The sequence below is a fragment of the Alosa pseudoharengus genome, unplaced genomic scaffold (assembly GCF_046254945.1).
Source record: "Alosa pseudoharengus isolate Yale_2024_CS ecotype anadromous, Long Island Sound unplaced genomic scaffold, YU_APseudo_1.1 YU_APseudo_1.1_scf_10, whole genome shotgun sequence".
Taxonomy (NCBI): domain Eukaryota; kingdom Metazoa; phylum Chordata; class Actinopteri; order Clupeiformes; family Clupeidae; genus Alosa; species Alosa pseudoharengus.
In genome coordinates, this window is record NW_027468565.1 from 28,321,684 (window position 1) to 28,332,352 (window position 10,669).

Consider the following 10,669-nt stretch of genomic DNA (forward strand, 5'->3'; position numbering starts at 1 on the left):
TCTCCTCTGCTCTGTGATGCACAGCTCTGGGGCCACACGGCAGGCAGGCAGGCAGGATGGCGACACCACCCCAGACGCCACAGCCAGGCTTCACGCGTCGTCTGTGATTGCGTTAAAAGACAAGTCAGAGAGAGTGAAAGGGATGGAGGGAGGGAGGGAGGGAGGAAGAGAGATAAGAGATAGAGAGTGCAAAAGCTGCCGTGTGATGGGTGGTCTTTTGTTCGCACCACCCCACAGTGCGATTCATCCCCACCACCACCACCGCCGCCGCCAGTACCATCTCTCTCAGCTATCTGCCTGCCTGCCTCCCCCCTACTGATGGGTCCACATACATTAGCACATCAGCACGCATATGAACCTGCATTATAGATACATATCAAGAAAGCATGCAGGTCATGTGGCCATTGTGGCAATGTAGGCCATTGCGATTCGTATTGAATGTGACGTGGTGCGACACTCGCCTGGCACGTGCTGTCCGTGGCCCCACTTAAGGGGAATGGGGATGGCTTAGCTGCTGCTAGTGCTGGTGGTGGTGGTGGCAGGGGATGTGAAGTTGCTCCCCATATTCACAGCCACTTCACAGCCACTGTCTTTGGCTGCAGCGATAGCGGCCGTTAGCATGAGCGCCACTGAGGAGCTTGCCTACTTACCGGTACTTACTTACTGACTTGCTGTGCAGGGGAGCGCACGGTGGCTAATAGTTGCTAATGGTGGCTTTCAGGCTAGGCCTGAAAGCTCATCTCATGCGCCTGAAGGAGGATGCCATAGAGAGGAGTATTGCCTGGGGGCATGATGGGGAAGCCACCACATCGGTGTAGAGGTGTGGACCACTGCAGGGAAGAGTGGTGTAGGTGGGAGGGGTGATAGGGGGGGTTACAGAGGGCAGGTTGGAAGAGGGTGTAAATGATGTCAGTGTGCCACGGGAGAGAGCTACACACACACACACACGCTCGCGCTCGCGTGGGCTGGCCAGCTGTAATTTGTTTATCCTGCCTCTCGAGGCTGTGCGTGTGCGTATGCGTATGCGTAAGAGTGTTTGTGCGTATTTGAGTGACAATGTGCGCGTGCGTGCGTGCATGCTTGAGAGGAGACTGGGTTTAAGTGCTCATACTGTCGGGGCCTGTGGCGTCAAGATGAAACATAATTTGAATAAGGAGGGAAGGGAGGAATGAGACGAGATGGGGTGACTATATGGAATGTATTTACATAACAGCCTTTGTATTTCATGTTTAGGTTTCTCGGTTGGTTGTTGTTGTTGTTGCTGTTCTCTTCATCGCGTTGCTGTTCCCCTTATTGTCAGGCACTTATAACACAATTGTGCCGACAGCCACGCCTGGAGGAGTGGTGCGACTTGAAAAAACATCTGGCCTCAGCGCTTTGTTCGTGCTTCTCCCCAGTCTCCCCTGTGCATGTGCATGTGCCGGCAGGCCTTCGCCTACTGCTGTCATGTGAAGAAGCTTCCGCTTTCCGCATAAGCGGCATGCACAGATGTGTGATGGCTTTGGTGGAGATGGCGACCGTGGTTGTGGTCGTGGCAGCTCGGGTCTTAGAGCGACACACCAACATCTCACATCTCAGGGTGCTGGGAAGACAGAGAATTGGCAGACAATTGAGAGGGCTCTCTGGGGTTGTGTGTGTGTGTGTGTGTGTGGGGGGGGGGGGGGGTCTGCAGGGTGATTACTTGCATTCTCAGTCTCCTGCTAAGGGAGCAGACAGACAAACAGACAACAACAACAATGCCGCAAGAGGAGGGTGTGCTTGGCCACTCAGGCCAGGAAGCCATTAAAGGAGCTGCACAGAGAAGGCACTGCCACTAAACAAGGACTCAGCCGGCACAGAATCGCCAAGTGTCACATTACAGCTGGTTTATATATTAGGGTTAGGGTTAGTGGGTGTTTTTGTTTATGTTTGTGTGTGTGTGTGTGTGGAACAAACACCAGAAACACAGTGTCACATTAAGCTCTTGGCTGTTTTCTGCGTGATGACCTCTATGGCCAATTACAGTTGACTTGTCTTTGACGGAAACAGCGGATGGATTGGATGCTCTCGCTGCCCGCCGTTTGACTCCTTACCATACATGCCTATTAACATCACAATGGCGTACACGGGCTTATGTAAATGCTTACTCACACAGTGGCCGTCCGCCAGCACTCATGTATTAGTGTAGGGACTGATAAGAGAGAATGTGTGGGAAGAATACACCATGAGGAAAAGTTGATGCTGGGATTATTTTAGCGGGGATGCTACCACCATGTTGAAAGCATTTGCACACCACACGTGCACCCATTTTTTCTTCACATTTGGAAAAGATAAATTCTAGCCTTGAAAGGCACAAAAGGGACTTAATTAAATAAGGGCAGCTGATTCGGCGCTGGGTTAAAATGAAGTAACTTGAATTTGCCCGTGCAAAGCTGGGTTCATGGTTGGCAGGAATTCCCTGAACTGAGGTATTCCCTGACTAGATAACACGTTGAGCAACCTTGAGAGCAAAACATTTTTTCAAACAGCAGCTATCACTAAAAGGCAATTTTCTAACTTGTTATTTTTCATTGTTGTTTTTTCTACATGCCTCCACTGGGCACAGTTTTTCTTTGACTCAAAAAACTACTGAAGGACTTACCTAACACTATCATTTATTGTTAACACCTACCGAAAAGAAAAACTCGCTTGAAACTTACTTCAAAGTTTTACATTTCAGCGGAGGACCATTGCTCTGTTATTTAAACTGTGGTGGTGCATCTAGCCCTATATGTAAACTAGAGAGAGAGAGGAAGATAGGTCAGAGTGAAAATGAGAAACGAGAGGTGGGAGAGAGAGTTGTAGAGGGGGGGGGGGGAGAGAGAGAAAGAGAGAGAGAGAAAGGAAAGAGAGGGGTGGAAGAGACTGCCTGGGGCCCTTTACCTGAGTTAATAGGAAATGCAGGCCGGGGCAGTGGTGTCACCCAAGTCCCCTTTGTCCCTGTGGAAATGACCCTTAATTAGGCCCCTCTCTGCCGGGTGAAATGAGAGTGCTGCAGCCCAGGCGTGGGGAGTGTGTCAGTGTGTGCATGTGCGCACACGTGTGTGTGTCAGTGTGTGTGTGTCAGTGTGTGCACCCCAGGCGTGGGGAGTGTGTGTGAGTGCATGTGTGTGCTCACATGTGTGTGTGTGTGTGTCAGTGTGTGCATGTGCGCACATGTGTGTGTGTCAGTGTGTGCATGTGCGTCAGTGTGTGTGTGTGTGTGTGTGTGTGTGTCAGTGTGTGCACCCCAGGCGTGGGGAGTGTGTGTGAGTGCATGCGCGTGCTCACATGTGTGTGTGTGTGTATGTGGGTGTGGGGACTTTTTTATTGAGGAAAAAAAAAACATGTTAGACTGGGGGGGGGGGGGTCCACTATCCTGGTCTCCATTTCTTAGGGTAGTGTGTTTGCAATGTGGGTACATGTTTTTTTGAGATTGTGTGTCAGTGTGTGTGTGTGTGTGTGTGTGTGTGTGTGTGTGCTTGTGTGTGTGCATGTGTGTGTGTGTGTGTGTGATTGTATGTGCGTGTGTGTATATTTCTGTGTGTGTGTGTGTATGTGTGTGTGACAGAGGGCCCCGGCTGCCGTCGTCCCTCATCTGTGAATGCGACTGGCCTCACTTCATCAGTCCCTCAATTAGCGGGATGTGTAGTGGCAGAAGTGATGGTGTCAGGCCTCTGATTCCGCTCCTGCCGCGCTCCACGCTCTTGTCTTCATGTGTGTGTGTGTGTGTGTGTGTGTGTGTGTGTGCTCAGCCCGCGTTCCAGGCAGCTGTCAGGAGCCATTTTCCTGCTGAAAAGTGAACCGCTGCGCTCCCCTCTGCACTGTTTGATCTCCGCAGTCTGCTCCACCACACTCGCCACTATTAACCCTCTACACTTTCTTTCTCTCACTCTTTCTTTCTTTCTCTCTCTCTCTCTCTCTCTCCCACACCCACACACAGACACACTCACACACTGAGGTATGTGTGCACCTGGCAGAAAGTCTTGCTTTTCTCTTTGGCGTACGCCCACTGCATTTGCCAGGCATGCTGTTTGTGTGTTGTGTTTGTGTATGTGTATGCGTGTGTGTGTGTGTATGCGTGTGTGTGTGTCGTGTTTGTCTTTTTTTTTCCACGTCTAGCCGGCGGCTGAAGAAATCCTCTTGGATGAAATCCACCTGTGAGGGCCACTGAAGAGAGATGAGACGAATCAAAAAAGGGGAAGTGGGTGGGGGGGGGGGGGCGGGGGGGGTACACAACACTTCGCTCCAGTCGAGTCGAATCAAGTCCACCACTGTTGTAGCTACATGACTCAGAGCCAAAGGGAGACGTAACATGTGACGGAGTGGCATCAGAGAGACAAGCACCTGCCTAGTGGTGATGCCACGGACTACAGTGAGCTGCCGCCGTCACTACCGCCGTGTCCCCCCTTTTTCCTTCCTCTCCTTGTTTTTTTTTTTTGAACCTGTGGCCCCCCATTGTGATGTGAAGCCATTAGACAGAAGCGTGCGGGCCCCTGTCTGTCCTATTTGCCGGAATTCTCCCCAGCCCCTTTATTAAGAGGTCCCTCCACGCTGTGCCCTGGCTGATGTGAAAAGTTCAGCCCCTCCGACTCCCGCCATGCCAGCTGCCGGCCAGGCTGAGATAATTGATGCCACTCATCACTCCGTCCCTCCACCTCATTTACTCCCTTTGTGCTCCCTTTGTGCTTCTCTTCCTTTCAGAACATCACTCGCATTCACCTGCAATTCTTATTTTACGCAGAAGCCTCGCCCTCTCTCCCCACACTGGGCTGAGGCTGGGGCTGGGACTGAGCCTGTTCAACTCAGCTCTATGTCTCCATCTGCTGGACGGAAGTAGCACTGCAGCCACCTTCCCCTATCCTGCTGTTCGCTAGTCAGACGGTTGGTTATATTTAGCTATTGTTTGTCTTGGATGAGCAATGTTTTTTATTAACTGATCAGAGCAATGGGATTAGACATGTACGGTGACATGTTGTCTTCACAGCATCATGCCAGGCTTGGCTAACTCACGACAGACTGTCCATATTGTACTGTGAGGAGGCATGCTGGAGAGTTTCTGCTCTACTTCATCACCCAGCATGCTAGAGCCCATGCACCTCAGTGAAGCACGCTGCTCTTGTGCTGTTATAGAAAGCCGTCCTCCACTATAATATCGGTTAAAGTTCACCACAACAAGGCAGGCCACTCAGTGCACTGTAAGGAGGACAGCCTCTGACACATGCAGCCAAAAAGTCAAAACAACCCTTCAGTGCAAACACCGCTCTTCAATCACATACATTCATCATACATTCATACATTCAAATAGCGTTTGCATTGACACACGTGTAGCCGACCTCCAAGCTTCTGGGGAAGGATAACGATGCTCCTTGTAGTAGATAGGATAGTAGGTGCTGAATCTTCGAAGGCACAAGATCAATGCGAGCACTCCAAATGATCTTTGTTGGTTTTTAAGTGAAGTCTAATGGCACATAGTTAGGCGCTTGAAACTGGCTCCCGTCAGGGAGTAGAGCACCAAGGTGTCTGGCAAGAGGGCAGAAGTGAGTGACTGTGTGTGTGTGTGTGTGTGCGTGTGTGCGTGTGCCCGTGTGTGAGTGACTGTGTGTGTGTGTGTGTGCCCGTGAGTGTGTGTGTGCGTGGGGGGGCAAATACAGCTGCACTGCCCCTCTAATTATTCGGCTGTGCACATGAGGAGGATGTAAATTGCTGTGGGAGTCGGTGCGTGGTGCAGCCTTTCCTCAGCAGGAGGAGGAGGCGGCGGTGCGGGGCTCCGCGCATGAGCCCGCGCTAATGGGAGGAGGAAGTCTGGATAAAGGAGCTCTTTTCATGCTGTATCCACGGCGATAATGAGGACTGTCGTCTGATGGATTACCCAGATTCATTCCACAAAGACTGGCCCATTTCCCCCCCACTTTCCCCCCCCCTCGTTTGTGTCCTCTCTTTTCTCTCTCCTCTGCCTCTCTTCCTCTTTTCCTGCCTCCTCCTTCACCACCACAAACCCCACCCAAACTCACACCACCCAAACTCACACTACTTCTCCACCCTCAACCTGAGCCCCCATCCTCCTCTATTCAAATACTTGGTTAGTCCAACAAAGGCCAGAGCTGTTTTAAATGCCACTTGCTTTAATCATTTGTCTCGTTCAGATGGGAATTTATTCCTGCACTCATTTGCGCTGCAATAATAAATCAGTTTGGTTATTAATCAGAGGGGCCTGAGCTCTGCTCCTGTGTGGATTGTGCTGCATCAGCAGACACGAGCACACTGTCCTCGTCAGGGGGGTGTCTCACTCTCACACTCCTCACTCTCTCTGTCATACACACACACACACACGCATGCACACACACACAAACACGCACGCACACACACACACGCATGCACACACACGCCTGCACGCACGCATGCACACACACACACACACCCCTTGCCTTAACTCCCACTCCCCCTATGGACAATGCTGAGATGAACCCCTGCCTCATCACATTCAAAGAGGGCTCCTCAGCAAACACGCCTGGCTTGTTGGTATCTGCTACACAGCAAAAACCCAGCGTGAGGAGCAGACCCGAGCCCCAGCCCCCAGGACAGGCTCTCACTCTCTCCCTCTCTCTCTAACTCACTCTCTCCCTCTCTCTATTTCTCCCTCACTGTCTCTCAGTCATTTTCTCCATCTTTCTCTCTCTGTGTTTCTCCTCTCTCTCTCTCTCTCTGTCTTTTTCTACATACAGTATCTCTCTCTCCCTCGCTCTCTCAGTTTCTCCCTCTCTCTCTATCGCTCTCTCTCTCTCTCCCTCTGTTTCTCTCTCTCTCTCCGCTTGGTGGGGATGACGGTACTAGAGAGAGTCTGCTGCTGCTGCTGCAGAGCCATGTGGAGTTGGTGCTACTTGTTTCCCGGGGTGCCTTTGCTGCTTCCTGGGTGCGGGCCAGAATAAAGCACTGTAATGGGAGATAAACCTCGCCCCCGTCTTTAAGACAGAGGAAATGGAGCTTGTCTCATCGGAGGCGAGGGGGGGGGGGGGGTTGTGGGTGGTGATGGCGATGGTGCAGCGAGTGAAGTGGAGGCTCACAACTGTATTTAGTGTCGCTTTTAAGGGAGCCCCCATGGCTGGCATAAAAGCCGGCGCAATCGCCAGTAAACGGCTGTTGCCGCCTCGTGGTCACTGTGTTTAGCACATCCTTGGGCATAAACAAAAAAAAAAAAAACAGCGGCGGGGGTGAGGAGTGAAGAGGGAGGGGGGGCACTTTTCCTCTCGTTTAATTGCATCTGTAATTTATCGCCTGACTGCTAATTAAATCTCCAGCCAGTCGGCCAGCCTCACCGCGGCGATGGGCATGTGCCAGGCCTCCTTCCTACACGCACAGCCTGCCGACACGACACACCACGGCCCAGCCAGCACGGAGAGGGTGGGGGGGGGGGGGGGGCCTTTTCCTTTCTTTGTGAGGCAAAAGAGGGATGGATGAGAGGGAAAGAAGGAGAAAGAGAGAGAGCCAGGGCCCCTGGTAGAGGAGCAGCACAACCTGACAGCGCAGCAACACTTGTCAGAAGAGTCACCACGGTTCATACACACGCCATTCCATTAGCCTGACTGCGTTGGAAGGAAACCGATGAGTCACCCTTCCTCTCTCTCTCTTCCTCCATCTCTATCTCTCTATCTCCTTCTCTCTCTCTTTCCCTCCCTCTCTTTCACTCCATCACTCTCTCTCTATCTCCCTCCCTCTCTCTTCTTCCATCTCCCTCTCTCTGGCTTTCTCTCTCTTTCTGGCAAGCATTCGCAGGGGTGGTGTGATGGGAGATCAGTCCAGGACCACGAGGGAGTGGGCAGACATCATATATGTATTAGCCCTGGCTATTCCCAGCAGTCACAGTGCAAGCGGCTGCCGTGATGGCAAGTGACAGCTGCCCACTTGCACTCTTCAGACGCACAGCACACAACCCACCCCATCCTCGCCAACTCCGCTGCAGCCCCTTTTATCCCTGCCACTCTGGGTCCACAGTCAGGCACAGGCACCGGCAGCGTCGGAACATCACGTCAGTGAGTGGCTGATGATTTTCACTAAAAAGCAGGGCTGTACGTTAACTTTTTTTGCTCATGGCACTGGTGCTAAGGAGGTTCATAGTTTTGTAGCACAATCCACAAAATCTCTAGCATCGGTATAGCATACACTTTAGCTTTGTTTTGTAGCATGTGCAACATATTTGTAGCACTGTACAGCCCTGCTAAAAGGGCTTTTTTTTTTTTAGACAAAGAAACTCCTATCTCCTACATCAGACACTTACACCATGGGGTAGCCATAGTGGTTTGTTCACACAGACAATCAGTAGCCTACACCACCTATAGTAACCTAATGTTCACAATCAGGGCTCACAATCGTCTCGCTTGACTGTCTCCTCCCGGATAATGTGCATGTTTGTAGGGAACTCTAGCGGCTGAGATTAGGGCTATAAACATGAGGGATTAGGCTGGTGACACGTTGCCCTCCCAGCACCACACCACAGCCTGACAGAAATGGAGCGGAGTCTGGGAGGAAGCAGCTAGGCGAGCCAGCCGGGGAGCTTCTGTTCTGCTCCACTTCATCACTCAGAGAGTTAGGGCCCATTCACTTCACTTAAGCACCATCCCCCTTCCCCCACTCCACCACCAATTAAAGCTATTGGAGTGTGGCAGCCATGTTCATCAAGAGCACATGCCTACTGTACTATGGCTGTTACTGCCGTTTTTGTTCGGTTCAATCAGAGTGTCCTTCATACTTCTTGCTGACATACAGAGGAGCTTGGTGGGGGGGGGGGGAGTGTCTTTTGTCTCTATTCACTGCTGCGTATTTTCAGAACCACAGGTTCTGTTTGTTACCCAGATCATGCACATTTATCTAGCCACTTACCATATCCCCAAGTCTACCTGTTTTTTTAACGATAGAGGATTTTCTCAGGGAACATGGCAGTGAGAGAGAGAGAAGTGGGGTTGAGGTTGGGGTTGTGGATGTGGGGTGTTTGTTTCTGAAGACATCATTAAAATGTTCCCTAAGACCACATGAATTAATTACAGTCTTTCCCATGCCCTCGCAGACAGCAAGCCGAACGCTGACAGAAAAGCAATTATGGCAGGTTGCACAGTGCTGAACCTGAATATTCCTGTCTGTCTTCGCCTCTGCGGCAGCAACTATCTCCCCACCAATATGCATTTGTTTTGCATGAAATTACAACCTCCAAGTGTCTCTTGTCTCAATTCATTGCGCACAAATGTGAAACAGTCAAAAATAATAAAATTGTCTTGTTTGCAATTCCACTGAATTTGTCGGTGGTAAGTGAAATTAGAGGCACTAGCAGGGACTTCTGGAGAGCAGCGTGGAGCTCGTTTGCCCGCACGAGCTGGCTCAGAGAGAGCTACAGCCATTCTTGCCTGGTAATGAGCCGTTTTCTTCCTTCCTTCGTGGTATTCAACGGACCAAGATGTCTGTAAATGTATATACTGCATTTCATGATAATGGGGCAAACTGCTTAAACAAGAATAGGAACAGTACTGTATGTGTGTGCGATTAATGTGTTTCAATACAACACCATTATAATGTCCGATATTTTTACTGTGGACTCGCATGACTGAAACATGGTTAAATAGTGATGCCAGGTTGATGAAAATCCCAATAATTGTCATAACTAAAGTACAATTAAATGAAATAAAAATAGCGACGTGACCCTATCCATGCCTCTACCCCTTTAAGAAGGCACAGAGGAGTTATCTCATCACACTCTTGCCTCTACCCCTTTAAGAAAGGGACAGGTCTTGGGAGCACCCTGAATATGGTGCAGCAGATGCAAATGAGCATCACTAACATGGAGTTGAAAGTTGGAGGAAAGTTTATGGCTGCTTTTATGTGATGCCCCATAGAGTTGAGCTAATATCCCAAGAAATCCTTTACTGTGTACAGATTAATGAAGAGCACCAATCCGACTGGAGGCTAGGATTTCCACTCTCACAATGTCAAAGAAGATCAGTGTAGTCATCATATCCCTCACTCTTCTTTCTCTCTCTCTCTCTCCTTTTTTTGTCCTCTTTTCCATCTGAAAACAGTTCTCTCATTTCTCTCCTTTCCCCCTCTTTACAAAATGCTATTTTTTACCAGCTCCTTCCTCTCCTTCCTCCTCAATTTAGGGCCACTGACAAGGCCGTCCTGTCGTCTGCCCACTGCTGTTTTCTAATGTGTATCATCCCAAGGTTTGGTGCATACATACAAGTGCTCAGGCAGACAGGATGGTCCAAACCCCTGCAACTAAAATAGAGCCAGAGAAGTCTGATGGCCCCATCCCATGTCTCCAGTCAGTGTTGTCATGCCTACATCTGAAGCAAATAATGTGGCAGCGGGGAAGAGTGAAGGGGGTGAGACAGACAGACTGAATGGAGGGAGAGAGAGGGAGAGAAACAAACAAACAGGATAACAGACGAAAGGAGAGAGAGAGAGAAAAAGGGGGAGAGAAACAAACAAACAGGATAACAGGCAAAAGAGAGAGAGAGAGAGAAAGGGAGAGAAACAATCAGGATAACAGGCAAAAGGGAGGAGAGAGAAGAGACGGTGGAGGAGGAAGGGAGAGAAATCAGTTTAATGTGATGAAGATAACATCTTTGGATGTCAGGCCAGACGTGCCGACAAAATTGTTTTTTGAAGGGCATGGCGCTGCTTG